We start from the raw sequence: 16,818 nt of genomic DNA, 5'->3' as shown, positions 1-16,818 counted from the left end.
ATTATGCTGGTTTAACTGCTGGTCCACACACAGAAGAATGAAAATTGATCCATGTTTATCTCCTTGTTCAAAGCTCAAATCCAAGAACTCCAACATAAAACCAGACACACTGAATCTAATAGAAGAAAAATGGGAAAGAACCTCAAATGCATGTCAAAGGGAAAATTTCCTGAACAGAACACAAATGACTCAGTCTCTAAGATTAACAATTGGTAAACGGGACCTAATGAAACAGAAAAGTTTCTGTAAGGCAAATGGTACTGTCAATAAAATATGACAGCAACCTACAGATTGGGAAAAGATCTTCATTCTCCTTACATCTGATAGAGGGCTAACATCCAAAATATATAAAGAATTGAAGTTACACTCAAAAACCATCCAAGTAAAAAACTGGGGTACAGGACTCAACCCCTAGAAAGAGAATTCTCAACAGTGGAATTTCTAATGGCTGAGAAGCACTTAAAGAAATGTTCAGCATTCTTAGTCATCGGGAAATGCAAATGAAAATGACACAGAGCTTCCACCGTACATCAATCAGTATGGCTAAAAATAAACCTAAGCAACAGTACATGCTAGCAAGGATGTAGAGAAAGAGGAACACTTCTCCATTGCAGGTGGGATTGCAAACTGGTACAACCTCCTTGGAAATCAATTTGGTGTTTCCTCAGAGAATTAGAAATATTTCTACCTGAAGGCCAAGCTATACCGCTCTTGGGCGTATATCCCAAAGATGTTCCACAAGGTCATGTTCTCCACTATGTTCATAGCAGCCTTATGTGTAATATCCAGAAGCTGGAAACAACTCATATGTCCCTCAAAGAAAGAAATGATACAGAAACTGTGGTTCATTTATACAATTGAATATTACTCAGCTAAGGGAAATGGATGGAACTAGAGAATATCAACCTGAGTGATGTAACCCATACCCAAAAGGACATGCATGGTGGTATGTATTCACTGCTAAGTGAATATTATCCGAAAAGTTGAGAATACCCATGATAAACCCACAGACCATGATACTAAGCAAGAAGTTAGACCCATGTGTAGATACTTCAAACTCACTTAGAAGGGGGAACAATATAATCATAAAAGGTGGAAGGAGGGAAAGACCTGAGTGGGAGAGGGGAAGAGGAGCAGGAAGGGGGTAGGATCAGGTATAAGGGGAGACAGGAGAGAAGCCCAGAGGTCCAGAAGATGAATGGGAATATGAGTAGGGGTCCAGGGGAACTACTAGAAAGTAGTAGTAGTGGGCTGATCTGTAGTCCTGGGCAAATGTGTAGCAGAAGAGTGTCCTGTCTGGCTTCAGTTGGAGAGGATGTTCTCAATCTGTTGGAAACTTGTTGCTCCAGGGAAGAAGGACACTGGTGGGGGTGAGGTGAGGGTGGATAGGTGTGTAAGGAGAACCCTCTCAGAGGTGGGGAGAAGAGGGACAGGATGAAGAACTCAGAGAGGTGGGACCAGGAAGGGGGAAATATTTGGAATGTAAATAGAGAAAATAATTTAATAAAATATAAATATTATACTATATCATACTATGTCATACTATGTCATACTATATCATACTATATAATATTATATCATATTATATCACATTATATCATATCATATATTACAATACCAACAATCTGGGCAAATATGCTCATAGATGCAATACTACCATGAATGTTATAAAAGCAACCAAGGGCTTTGCAAGAGGGAATTCAACACCCCCTGTAATGTAGGGAACAGGTCCTGGATGTGAGGAGTCATGGACCTCAGGGTAGACTTTACAAGTATTACTTTAGTAAGTAAATATGAAGATGAACCTCTCGCTTTGGCTACTAAACCTTCATTATTATGGTCATAGATTATTGCTGCTCAATTGCCTCCATTGGTGGAGGAAAAAAGCTTCTGTTTTATAACAGGATATTTACTGCAGAAACTCATAGTTGGTCAAACTTCTGAGATTAAGTAACTGTTGCATGGGCACAGTACCTTGCTTAATACTTAGCAATATATGAAGGATGAGAGCGAGAAATGTATTCTACCACCTACACAGAACATTGCGGTAGGGATGTCAAGAAGAATGTAATAGCCAGAAGAAGGGATGTAGTATAAAATATTAAGTTTATACTGCTTCAAATAATCTGTCATGGAAGTAGGCTCCTTGAGACTCCAAAACTAAACAAAATTTAGAACTCAATTCTCATGAAGTTCCTCACACCTGTAAGATTCACAGAATTCTCCATCCCCCACACTCCCCAAGTTATACGAGCATTGAAAGTTGTTGAGGGAAGATTTTATGACTTGTCTTTGCTGCCTGAAACTATGCAGAGATCTTTAAGATGTAGCTTTTGTGTGTCATCACCCATGTTGGATGAGCTTTATAATTATGAAGCTTATCTGTGGGGCGGTGAGCTATGAGAGAAAGCTAGGTGCCTGGTCGAATGAGCTTTTGAACCCCGGATACCTGCAGGAATGGAAGACGTTCAGCTCTTCCTAGGCCTCTGGCTCTCTCAGTTTCAGCCCCCCACACAGTCCCTCCCACAGAGAGGCCCATGGCCATTGGTCATGTAGGAGTAGCACCCTCACATGTAGATGAGGCATCTCCAAGCTCTCAGACCAAGCCAATAGGGGTTACCTGCTGCCAGACCTTAATCCACCCCAAACTGTATACATGGGCCCAACTCAGAAGTGAAAAGTGTGCAAGATTCATCCCATAGTCTGAAAGCTTCTGTCTCAGTCCCTCCCCTCTTCACCAGCCGGCCAGCCAGTGCCTCACCAGGGCACTTCAAAGAGCTGTAACACTTTTCAAAGAGCTGTAACACTTTTCCCTCTCCTCTGCGGAGACCGGTCGGTGGCAGAGGCAGCAGCGGACTCTCCCTGTGTACACTCTATGCCTCCAGGACCCTTTGAACCCTGTCCTCAGCCAAGCCAGAGATTCTCATGGGACCCCATCTGGAGCCAGACCCACACTTATCCATGCTCCTTTATGTAACCTCTAACCTTAATTCTATAACTCCAAGAAACTCACTGTTGCGCTAAGCTAGACTAGGGTGGGATCACGTGACTTTGGTCAGTCATTGGTGACTTATCTAAGGTGATTAGATGCTATCTCACATTTCCCTCAGGAAAGTCACACATATGGTTGAAGCAAGAGATGGTTTTATGAACTTATGTTCCAGCTTCCCTCTTGGGCAGCTCCTGTCTTCCTGTGTCATAATTATAAATAATTTTTTTAAGAATTCTTGGTTATTTTCCTGTTTCATGTCTATAGAATATCTGACTTATAGGGTTTATTTTTTTCTATTGATAGATTTATTTGTACATTGGCAGAGCTTCTTTTCTACATCCTTCATCAGTACCACAGACTTGTATAAGATATGAGACAGATTGTTTTCTTAGCCCAATGAAAGATTAGTATTTCTTTTCCCTCCCTCCTTCCCTCCCTCCCTCCCTCCCTCCCTCTCTCCCTCCCTCCCTCCCTTCCTTCTTTCCTTTCTTTGTTTTTTACGTAATGCTTTTGGTAGAAGGGGTTGTTTTTGTTTCCTTTCAAACTCTTCTTGGTTCTATCATTTACCTTTGCCAGCATATCACAGGCCATTTATATAATGGCATACAGCTTTCAAATCATGAGAGCAAAAGTTCGATGAGAGAATCAGGATTTGTACTTGCATCCCATAAATGGAAAATGAGCAATATTTCCTTCCCTGTTCCTGATCTCTTCTAAACTGATGGTAAGTGATCATTCTGGAAGAAAATATGTTTGACCATAGTTCCTTGTACCTGAAGCTCTCGATGTGTTCTAGAATTTTACCATATCCAACTATGGACCTTTGAGCGTCCTCTCAAGCATCATATAATTTTCGTTTTTGTTTTGTTTTGTTTTTCGAGACAGGGTTTCTCTGTATAGCCCTGGCTGTCCTGGAACTCACTCTGTAGACCAGGCTAGCCTCGAACTCAGAAATCCACCTGCTTCTGCCTCCCAAGTGCTGGGATTAAAGGCGTGCACCACCACCACCTGGCCAATAATTTTCTTTCACTATACTGTTTTATACTAAGTCTTGCACCATGGGAAGTTTAAACAATGATGCAGCTTTTCTTTCAATAGTTCTGGAAATTACCTTTCATCTCCATTTTCAGTTGTATGTCAAATGTGTATTTTATAATTTTCTGACGTTTATTTGTTTATTTATTTATTGGGTAGGAAAGAAATTATATTATTTGTGAGTTTATATTACTATATTTAATAACAATATATTCGAGAGTTTTGAGAGCTCATATAGAACATTACTTTCTAATAAATCACTCTTTCAACATTTATGTATAATGCATAACATCAATTAGTTTTCCCTGACATATTGAAAAATAAGTTAAGTCATTTTGGCTAGAGCTGCAGTATTAAAATTATCTAATTTATATATTGAATCTAGCCAACTTTCACCTAGTGCTTGAACCTAGCAGAATATTTCAACATCTCTATCTTAACTAAATTTTTACTGTCTACTAATGTTTTTCACATATATAATTTACAGGGAAAAGGGGAGATTAAGAATGTTTGAGATTATTGGTTGTAATCTTGAGAATCAATTTTGCTATTTGCAAAGAGCAAGGGTGATATTGAAAAAATTCAAATGTTTATTCTACTTAGAATTAAAGTGGGCTAAATATATATTCAGGTAGGTATCTTCCAAAACTGCTGGCTTTCAATATCATGAAAATAGACTTATTAGAATAAGTGCATGGACTCTTTTCTATGAAATTTGGGGTAAAAATCATGTATATCATGCATATCTTTTTTGTTTCTCCATGAGTCTGTACCAGATCTTCTGCTTAAATTATGTGTTTTATACTGTGTATGGTAACTTGATGCATGATCATGCAGAAAAGTTGATGTTAATCACTACAATAGACTTGTATGACTACACCTCCTGAAATAGATGTTTATGGAGCTGAGCACTTGTCTTTGTTAGGAACTCCCTTGAGCATTCAGATTTAGAGGAATAGTAAGGAAACATCATCTAAAAATAAGAGAGGTTTATGATTGGGTAGTATCACATCACCCAGATTAGCCTGGATGCCTTTGGAAGCATGGAGGCATTATTTATGAATTATGCTTGATTTTATTGCAGGATATGGTAATACTGGTACATGAAATGTGTATTTCTCATTCTTCCTTTTTAAAAGATTCTGTCTTACAGAGAGACTGTAAAGGGACAATAATCACTTCATTCATATAGCATTCATCTATTATGTGTTCTGCATTTCAGGACACTGTAAGTTCAAATTATACTTCAGTGTTTAGGCAGAATAATTATGGGTTTATTTGCAAATGTTTCTATTTTATCTAGTCAGATATGTCTCACATTTGTAATTGGAAGAATAAATATGTTAATCTATGCCATTGGAAATTGTAATATATGTATAATGTGCCCTTGAATCTCTAAATATTAAAACCACAAATAGCAAATGCATGATGTGCACAAAAGCGATGGTTGAATGATTATTATTGGATGTTATAGTAGATATGATGGTTAAAAGCAGGCCCAAGCTGAAGTTACTAATATCTTACAAGATTCATGCTAGATATTTCTTTTCCATTTCTCATTTTGACAATTAGTAAAATGAATACTCTACTCACAACTTAATAAATATAATTGGCTGTAGTTTAATACATTTCTCTAAAAAGAGGTAAAAACCAAGATAATTATCTGTACATTGTTGAAGATAGTTTTGTTATCTTCTTGTAAGTGATGTTTCTTCTGTACAAGAAACCAGTCATTGTAAACTAATAGAAATATCTATTTGATTTACTGTATTAATGGAAAACAAACGATGAACATATACTCTGCAAGCTGAGATTTTTATCAGTTTCATATTTGCTCTCTAATTGATATGGATTGCTATAAAGCAAAATTGTAATCTCAATAACATATACTACCACTTATGATAGTATTAATCATGATATTGGTGATTTGTCTTGCTTTTTTCTATTCTCAGACAAGAACATTGTACATCTAAAGGCATTAAAAATACTGATAATGCATTGGAAACTGATGTTCAACTACTTTTTCCTTAAATGTCATGATAATAATCACAATGCTTTAATGCTATGTTGTCTAGATATACTATTTGTAAGACCACAGAAACTTCCTTATTTCTTTTCTCTGTTTAGTGAACATATCTGCCTTGTCATATCAAGGTCTGACAAAATTTTAACTCCATCTAATTATCATTATAGGAACTATTTGAAAAGTGGCAACTGGTCTGTGAGGAGGAATCAAACTTAGCATCGTTGTCTAATGTGGGTCTGGTTCAGTGGTTGGTTTGGAAAATCGGTAGCATCTTGGTGTTGAAATTTTCTTCGATATAGCTTGGATAATTAGACTCAGAGAGGAAATGTACACATCTATTGTGAAAAGGCAAATGACTGGCTTGTTGTCTTTCTTAAATAGAAGAAATTACATGTATTAGTAACACCCTATTGTAGAAAACAAACAAGCAAAATTTGATCATTGTGAAGTGCTTTCTGCAACTGGAAATGCCCCATTTCTAACTAAAAAAAGTAGTAAGAGGCCCAACTGTGACTATTAATCACTTTGCAAAGTATATCCAGTAGCAAACTACCAGATAAATTCTATAAAGTTTATGCAAAGTGATACTTTCTAATATCATAGGAGTACTTGATGGTTTGTTCATATCGAACCTGTTGCATTTAATTCTTATCTATAGAGAATTGAAATAAATCCTTCAACTGATAGATTTTAATATGTTGTTTAAAATTATTCTGTTAAAATGAACATCCTACCAAGTCCAACTAAGATTTAATTTGGGTATTTAAATGCTTTTCCGTATCAGGGATTTGATTCATAATTCTAGATCAAGCTACTACTTATTGTGTGAAACTTGTATTAATTGTCTTATTAATTGTTTATATTCCTCTCCATAATTACAACCTTTTGGAGAGCACAAAAAAAAAAAGTGTTTCTTTCTTTTTTGTTCTGAATAGGCCTTAATATTTTATGTAGGTATTGAGTAATTGAACATAGAAATGTATTCATACTACATAATAAAGCAATAATTGAAAACTATTTTCCAGGATTTAACATTTAGGATGAGGTATATCCTCCTTCTTTGTATGTACATTTTATATTCTTACAATAGAGTCTGCAGTTACATCCATCTGAACACTCACAAACTCTTATTAAGCTTTTTTGAGTTTATGGATGTAAAACTTATTAATAAGTATATTCACATGATTATATTTTCATCATTTTACCTAAAATTTTAAGATCTAACTGTGTGAAAACTATACTACCTGGTTTAAACAAAATCTCTCTTCACTACGTAAGTCTCTCTAAAGAGTCATATCACGTAAAACTTAAAATAAACAACTGATCACTATTTTATAAGATACCTGATTATTGGGAATTCATTTTTTCTTTATAGTCCTTTTTGTTTTATTATTATTATTACATTTTTATTACTTAAAACAATTTTTAAATTTGAATATATTTTGAAAATATGTTTCCCCTCCCCCAACTTTAATGTGATAGTTTTATTTTACATTTTTATTATTATTGCTATGTTTGAAATAATGAATGAATGAATGAATGAATCAATCAATCAATCAATCAATCAATACCTAGCTACTAGCATAAAGCTTAGCACTTAGCCCTATTGGGAGGTGACAGTTTTCTCCAATAGAGTGACACTAGGTATAGCCATACCAAGACAGGCCTAATATTCAGGAGACTTTTAGCAACATATATTTGAACTCCACTGTATATATTTGTTTGTGGTGTGTGTGTGTGTGTGTGTGTGTGTGTTTGTGTATTATACTTTATTTGGTTAAAGTTTGATGGCATTTGTATTTTCTCTCTTTGATGTATAATTTTTAATTTGTTTTCTTGGTTTGGGGTGCTTTTGTTGTTATTTTGAGTCTTTTTTTTGCAAAAGAATTTAAAGTGGAGTAGGTAGGAAATGGAAGAAGATTTGGAAGAGATTTTACATTTTGTCAAAGACTTTTTCAACATCTAAAGAGATGTTCATGTGAATTTTTTACTTTCAGTTTTTTTCTATGGTAGATTACATGGATGGATTATCAATGAACCATCCCTACATTTCTGGGATGATGCCTACTTGATCGTAATAGATGAAGTTTTTATGTGTCCTTGGATTTGGTTTGTGAGTATTTTATTGAGTATTTTTGCATCAATATTTATAATAGAAATTGACCCAAAATTTTCTTTCTTTGTTGAGTCTTTGTGTAATTTAGGTATGACAGTGACTGTGGCCTTATAGACCAAGTTTGGCAATGTTCCTTCTGTTTCTATTTTGTGGAATACTTTGAAGAGTATTTGGATTATATCTTCTTTGAAAGTCTGGTAAAATTGTGTAAAACTCTGGGATTTTGTTTGTTTGTTTGTTTGTTTGGGAGAGTTAATTATTGTTTCTAGTTCCTTAGGGGTTATAGGACTATTTAGACAGTTTACTGATCTTGATTAATTGTGGTAAGTGGTATCTATGTAGATAATCCTCCATTTTGTTTAGATCTTTGAATTTTGTGTGGTTCAGGGTTTCAAATAAGACCTAAGGATTCTTTGAATTTCCTCAGTGTCTGCCTTCCTTATGTGACTCTTCATTTCTAATTTTGTTTATTTAGATACTGCATTTTTGTTACTTTGGCTAATTATTTGTCTATTTTGCTAATTTTCTCAAAGGAACAGCACTCTGTTTTATTGATTCTTTGTATTGTTTTTCTGTTTCTAGTTAATTGATTTTAGCCCCAATTTGATTATTTGGTGTTGTCTACTCCTCATTGGTATGTTTGCTTCTTTTTTTCTAGAGCTTTTAGGTATACTTTTAAATCACTAGTATGACATCTCCAGTTTCTTTATTAAGGCACTTACTTCTATGAACTTACCTCTTAGTACTACTCTCATTGTGTCCCATAAGTTTGCTTGTATATTGTGCCTTCATTTTAATGAATTCTAGAAAGTCATTGATCTCTTTATTTCTTCCCTGACCCAGTGGTCATTGGTCAGAGAGTTTTTCAGTTTCCATGAGTTTAGGCTTTCAGTTATTTCTGTTTTTGTTGAAGTACATCTTTAATCTATAGTAGTCTGATAAGACTATAGGGAGTTACTTCAATTTTCTTGTATCTGATGAGGCTTGCTTTGTGACTGACTATATGTCATATTTGGAAACAATTTCCTGTGGTGCTGAGAAGAAGTTATATTATTTTGTGTTTGGGTGAAAGATTCTGTAGATGTTGGATTGATAACATCTGTTAGTTTCATTATTTCTCTGTTTAGATTCTGTCTTGATGACCTGTCTATTGATGAGAGTGGGTGTGGAAACCTCCTGTGGGGTTTGATGTATGATTTAAACTTTGACAATGCTTCTTTTACGAATATGTGTGCACTTGCATTTGTGGCATAGATGTTCAGAATTGAGATGTCATCTTGGTGATTTTTTTCCTTTGATGTGTATGAAGTGTCTTTTCTCATCTCTTTTGATTAATTTTTTGTTAAAAGTTTATTTTATTAAATATTAGAATGGTTACTTCAGTTTGCTTCTTGGATCTGTTGCTTTAAAATTTTTTAAATTTTTTCTAGCCCTTTAAGATAATGTCTATCTTTGTTCTGAGGTATATTTCTTGTACGTAGCAGAATGACGGACCCTGTTTTTTAATCCATTCTGTTATCCTGTGTCTTTTATTGGAGAATTTAGTCCATTGATGTTGAGAGATATTAATGTTCAGTGTTAATTGTACATTAATTGTTAATTCCCATTATTTTGATATTGGTAGTGTTTGTGTGTATGCGTCTTTGTGTGTTTGCTACCCTTGTTTTGTTTTTGCTGATGTGTAGTTATTTATTTTCTGTGTTTTCTTAGTTATAGTTAACCTCTGTGTTTTAGAGTTTTCCCATAGCATTTTCTATAGGGCTGGATTCATAGATAGACATTTTTTATATTTGTTTTCATTTTAGAATATTGTGATTTCTCCATCTATGTTAATTAAGAGTTTTGGTGGGTATAGTAGTTTAGGTTCTTATAGGCTACAAGTCATCTGTACAAAGACTTCTAGCTATTAGAGTCACGTTGAAAAGTTGAGTGTAATTCTGATAGGCCTACCTTTGTATGTTTCTAGGACTTGCAGCTGTTATTTATTTTTTCGTAGATTTTGGGCTTTGATTATTATGTGGAGGGAGGATTTTTTTTCTGTTCCAATTTAATTGGTGTTCTATAAGCTTCTTGTATGTTTATAGGCATCACTTTTCAGGTTGGGGAATTTTTCTTCTATAATTTTGTTGAAAATACTTTCTGGCTTTTGGATTTGAGCCTCTTCACCTTCTATTCTTCTTCTTCCTCCTCCTTCACAGACAGCAATGATGATGACGTCACTACTACTACTATTACTACTACTACTGAACAGCAGACAAACGCAGGGCCAGCTCTCCTGCACTTATGACATTAGGGCCTTGCTTACCCACAACTCCTGCAACATATGGGGCCCCTGTTCTCCCAAGTACTACAACTGGCTAAGAGTAGGGTCATTCTTCTGATGTCACACCTACAGGACCCGGTCTCCCATGATGCCCTGGTGATGGGTAGAGTCAGTTCTGCAAAGCTCTGGGACATCAATATGTCCCCAGATGGCAATCCAGACCAGGGACATCTGCCTGGTCTTGGTAGTAACAGATCTCCACTGCTGCTGGGCCTTGGACCCAGGTATGTCTGTTGGTGAAATAACCAGCCAGGAGCCCACCATGGTCTCAGGTATCAACACCATCTACTCACATCAGGTTATTTCTTACTACCCTCAGATTTTCAGTTATACTTCTCTTAATTGAGCCCTCATCCTTCTGTTTGTATTTCTTCACTACTTACTTGTTCCTCTTAATGCTGCCCAGAGCCTCTGAGTGTTGGGAGTCATCTTAGAAGTTGTTGCAGTGAGAAGATTGTGGTCCTCCTGCAATGCCTAAAACTCCAGATCAAGGATGTCGTTGAGCAACTCAACCTGGTCACTAACTGGTTACAGTTACATATACCTCGGATAGATGATGGGAATAATTTTGGTGTGGCCATCCAGGAAATGGTGTTTCAGCTGATGACCAGCCTTCATACCAAGCTGGAAAGCTTCCACATGCAGATCTCTAAGTACTTCTCCAAGAAGGTTGATGTAGTGGCCAAAGCAGCCAAACAGTCCTACGTGGGTGATTATCACCAGCTGGTGCATGAGCTGTACAAGGCAGAATATCAGGAGATCCGTCTGATGGTCATGATGATTCGTAATGCTTATGCTGTGTTATATGACATCATCTTGAAGAACTTTGAGAAGCTCAAGAAGCCCTGAAGAGAAATAAACGGAATGATCTATTGACACCGCCCCCCCTCTCATTATATGATGGGTATAGGAGAAACCTTCCTACTCTTGACCAGGAATTCTATACGGCACCCAGTCTTCTTCCTGCTGGGATTTCTTCCTTATTCTGCCTCCCAAACACAATAAATACATAGTTGCCCACCAAAAATAAAAGTGGTCACAGGAATGCTATGCTTGCTTGTTCATTATGACATCAGATTGGTGGTCATCTGAGACTAGCTTCCTATCTTGGCTTCATAACACCCATCTGATAGTCTTCTCTGGCTTACTTCTTACCTGGCCCACCCAAGTGCCCCTTACCTGGGTTATGTGTCTCAGGCTCACTCCAGCCCAGGTCCCGCTGTCCCAGGTGGGGTTCTTCTAGTCTCTGGACTGCTCTGTGTCCAGGACTTTCTCATGACAAATCATAGCAGCCTCCCTTTGGCTGCCTGTCCAGGCCCGCAGTAGCTGGACTGGTGCGCACTTCAGGCTTGCTTTTTTTCCCAGGAAGTGTTAGGCTACTAATCATTCAGATATTCATAGTTCAGAACATTGAGCATAGACATAGGCTCTCTCTTCTCTTCCATGTACTGATGCACATGTGACACAGCAGCCACACCTGAAACACCTCTAGGGGAAAAGGTATATGAATATTTAAATTCATTGTTGAATTCAATTTGAAAGTATTTCATTGGAGGTTTTGCACTATGTTTTTGATTTGTCCTTATCTGATTTTTGTATCAAGTGAATAATAACTTCATAGAATGAGGTTGGACATTTACTTTATCTTTCTGTTTTATCAAATAGTTTGAGTAAAACTGGTGCTGTTTACTTATTAAAGGTCTGGGAAAATTAAGTAGTGAATATATCTAGTACCGGATGCTCATTTGGTAGAATTTTTTCACTTCTTCAATCACATTGCTTACACTTGTACTCATGCTACTGAACATACAATGCCCCACTGAACATACAAATGAACCAGAAGGGTTTTGGTAGTTTGGAGCCTGTTGTATGAGATTTTCATTCTTTGGGTTATAATTGTACATTAGGTTCATGTTCTTTTCTTACATTGTTATTGTAGATGCACATTAATTATTCATGTGTTTTTCTCTGATTTATCTTGTAGGTTAGGGCAAGGTATACTATCAGTATACATCATGTTGTGAGGTAGCAGAAATATGGAATTTGTGAAGACATGGTCAGTTGCAGTAACCTTTGGTATTGCATCTTTACCTTGCTTCTGTGACAAGAAAGGGCATGAATAGGGATAAACAATGATGCAGAGCTATCTTCTAAGTCCCTGTGATAGCATAGATCAGATTAGGTCTTAGAGGCATAGCTGGATGACCTGGACACTTCATTATCCTATGCTGTGCATATAAGAAATGTTGGTTTTTTTTTTTTAAGTTTTTAGTTAAGAACATTCATCCCACCTCATGGGGTTATACTATCACATATAATGTTCTTATACATGAACTCTTTTCTTTCCACGTGATTTCAGCTTACCTTAAACCAGTGGCAGTGGGCAAATATATACTCTGGTTTTCCTGGAGTGTTCCTTGCAATTAGTGGTTCACTGTGATTAATGAAGCCTCACCTGTCACTATTAAATGTAACATTGTTTAGATGAAAACTTTTTGAGGACCTCATTCAAAAAGGACTCCTCTGACCATCTTCTGAAATCAGCATGCTACCATAGTATCTATATTAATATTAGAAGCACTAGAAGCTACTTTTATGGATTTATACTATGCCTGCCTCGTCCTATGACTTGAATATGACCTGCAAGAAGACAGAGTAAGTTTGTTGTAAGATATACAGTATACTCATCAAATGAACATACATGCAAATGTCTGGTCAGTGATTTATCTCTTGATTGTTTGGAAGTTTTCTGTTGAATCATTGGGATTTACAATTCCCATGAATAATTATGTTGAATGATAAAATGCTTTTAATTATATGGATTTCTGACTGTTACCTTTTCTTAATCCTCAAGAGTGAGGTGGGATAAAGACTTTGAAATGATACATTGTACAAGATTAAGATCTGAAGTTTAGCTTACTTATTCATTTGCCACGAGGTTTGTCGGTAAAAGTATCATTAGTATAAAACTCCTTAGATAATCAGCAGACAGCAGCTCTTTTTGAAAAGGCCTAGTTTGACTCCAGGCTTTCCCCCTTTCTCCTCCTAGAAAATGGGACCTGTGTTCAGCTTAGTATGTTTTAAATATATTCAGAATTTGTTTTTTGCCTTTCTTCTGTCATTCACTACTTAGACAGTTATAATTTTTTGTACTCTAAAAAGAGGTGATTTTTTTTAACAGAAAGGGTGATCAAAAATTCTACTTGCTTAACCTTACTAAAGGAAGGAGGCCATATTCATTATCTATAAATATGATTTTTATAGACATGCAAAATCCAAATATACATATTAAGTTTCATGTGACCACAAATTCTGGATGTGCTAGAAATTAATTCATGTTTATAGTTTTGCTGGTTACAATGAAGTTATGTTTGTTTTATATTCTCCTCAATTAAAATCTAAGAAAATTTTCTGCTTTCTTATGTGAAGAACTAAGAAACTTAAAACAAAACTTTATATTAAACCTGACTTTTATATTTAAACATGTGAATAGATTAATATTTCATCTTAACATCCTCATTTTACTTTTTAAAATGTTAATTTCTGCTGACATATTTATCTCTAAAATATTATTTGGCCTATGTAATTCAAGTTGTAAATGAAGTTACTATGCTTATTTTTGCTTTAAAAAGCTTTAACTTTTTACTAAAATAGTATAGGGTGATTCTGTGATTTTTACTAAATGTTAATGAAATATGGTAATTATCAATGAGATGGCAATTTTGATGGTATAAGTTGTTTCAATATTTTATGATCAAAAAATACAATGACTTAATTTTGACCACACACCAGATATATTATAAAAACAATGTGTTTTCTTTCGTGAGAAATAAATGACAGTATAGCTAATGAAAATTCTATGAATTAGTGTTGCAAACTGTATTATTCATAACTTGTATCTTGAAATACTAGCCACAGTAGCTCAGAATGTAAATGTATTTTTAGATGTTGTTTTGATGCTCCCTTTACAGAAAAGGATTCTAACTGAAAGAAGGCCATGAAAGTAAAGAAGAAATGATCATCCTACAAGCCAAGGACAAGCCTCAGAACCATCAATCCTTTTTAATACCTGAACTTGGACATTTAGCCTCCATATTATGAGATAATCAGTTTTTGTTGTTTAAAACACCTGATGTGATAATTTGTTATGGTACTTAGAACAGGGCTAACACAGACATTTAACTTAAATTGTTATGGTAGTTGGGACAGGCAAACACAATCACTCAATCTGGATTAACTTATTATAGTAGTCTGAACAAACTAAAATGGACACTTAGTCTGGGGTGATTTGCTATGGTAGTTGAAACAGGCTAACATATCTGAGAGAAACATGATGTCTGGCTTCTGTACATGTATGTATAGAAGCCTAAACAGAATACTTTCTCAACTAAGAAGAGAAAACTGAAGAATTAAAATTGAGATTAAAATACATGGATTTGAAACTCTAGCAGAGTGTTCTTGCCTTCTTTCAGCAAGGTAAATATTGAAACAAATTACATGTTTGCTATTATTTTTAAAAATAATAGTTTAAATCAATTCTACATGCTCTATCACTTTATTTTATGCATTCTATGTTTAGTGGGACAATCAGATTTTATTTTCTGTTTTTATTGATGGTAAACCATGGCTTGGTTGTTGTAAAGGGTAAAATCCAAAGGCCCTAGGTCAGCTGTCTGGTAAAAGCTCACAAAGATCATATAGACCTGGAATGGTAGTCACCAGCTTTCCATTTTAAATGTTTATCACTTTTGTCTTTCTCAAATCCTCCCTCTTTAGCTTAAATGTTTTTATATATTTAGGAATAGTCCTTACAGTCATCTCAGGTTGAAGGTAATAGGTTCCTAGTGCCATGTGTTATCAAAGTAATGTCTTGCTAATAGAATCATAATGACATGAAATGAAATAAGTACCTCACAAGAGTTAAAGGTATATTTTATTTTCTGACACTTGGCTACTCCCTAATTGTTTTCATGTATGAGTTGTATGAAATTTTAATTGTCAAGTAAAACATGTTTCTTCTACTCAATCACAGAAAATATTAGAGAAACAAAAAACAAAACAAACAAATGAACAAACAAAAAATAAAAACTATTGCTTTTTAAAAAGCTTCTTTGTACAAGTCTTTTTTCTAGTCCCTTGGAATTTGTGACTATACTTCTTTAGAATTAGTTGTTAAATTAGAAACAAAGCCCTTAAGAGCCTAAGTTGTGGCTAACACTCCTCCCTCATAAGGATACATTAGAATTCTGAACACGCTGTCCCAAAATACACCACTTAGAACAAACCACCCCCTAATCTTCTACTTTGGCATATGAATTATTTTGAGCTAAAGACACTTCACAAACAGCAGGTGCAAGAGTCTCACTCTGACCTTCATTCTGTTTCCTACAAGTTAGGAAATAAAGTACCCAGGTGGAAGATACTTTCCCATGTGGAGAGAAGCAACATTATTATCATCAAAGACAGGGTGTTAAAACCTATAGAATTGTGCACTGATCTTTTAAAAGCATCTTTCCTCTTCTAGCCTCGCCACATAATTTAGTTGTTTTATTCAATACTTACCTGTCATTGTTTGACACAGAATGTAAAGTTTTATGTCATGGAACTTTTATTTCCCCACCGAAGTTCCTGATTTATGTACCATTTTTAACAATTATGTATACTTTTGTTGATTTTTTTACATTAATTTAATTATCAGGCTAGACAGAAGCAGAATTCTAACAAGGAGAAAGAAAGTTTGATTCCTAGACAGACTGATGGTATACACAGGCATGATGGTCACAAAATAACTTCCATGTAAGATAGCCCTAAATATAATGAAATCACTATGATGACTTATTATTTTTATTTTTGTCACATTTAGCCCATTAACTAAAGCTAGATGGGCTTTGTAGCAATAATATTCAGAGAGCATTTTGTTTGTTGTTGTGAGCATTGACCCTTTTGTCTTGTGTTCATACATAATCTATAAAATGTGTGTGTGTGTGTGTGTGTGTGTGAGAGAGAGAGAGAGAGAGAGAGAGAGAGAGAGAGAGAGAGAGAGAGGATTTTCTATAAACTTTGCATGGAAGTGCATTCTCATAAGCTGGTGTGTTTGTGGTGTAGTAACTTTTCAGTTGTTGTAATAAAATGTCTTGACCAAAACAACATAATGGAGAAAGGATTTCTTTTGGTTTACAGATGCAGGGGAGAATGTCAATCATCACACAAGACAGGGCAGGAGGCAAGCAAAGTATGTGACATGCTCACAAGGCTTGTCACAGTTCATCTACACTAGAGCTATCTATCTATCTATCTACCTATCATCTATCTATCTATCTATCTAT

At 35.4% G+C, this 16,818-nt stretch overlaps 1 non-coding gene and 1 pseudogene across 1 annotated transcript; one reads left to right on the top strand and one right to left on the bottom strand.

Moving 5' to 3' along the window:
• Positions 1-10,640: 10,640 nt before the first annotated feature.
• LOC114627898 lies at positions 10,641-11,341 on the top strand (annotated as a pseudogene).
• Positions 11,342-11,859: 518 nt separating this feature from the next.
• LOC114627914 lies at positions 11,860-11,991 on the bottom strand. Its single transcript, XR_003712418.1, has one exon. It is a non-coding gene; the product is annotated as a small nucleolar RNA SNORA17 (small nucleolar RNA).
• Positions 11,992-16,818: the final 4,827 nt, after the last annotated feature.

This window comes from Grammomys surdaster, unplaced genomic scaffold, assembly GCF_004785775.1.
Source record: "Grammomys surdaster isolate TR1022 unplaced genomic scaffold, NIH_TR_1.0 261, whole genome shotgun sequence".
Lineage (NCBI taxonomy): Eukaryota > Metazoa > Chordata > Mammalia > Rodentia > Muridae > Grammomys > Grammomys surdaster.
Note: the sequence above shows the minus strand (reverse complement) of the source record. Positions and strands in the feature narration are given on the sequence as shown.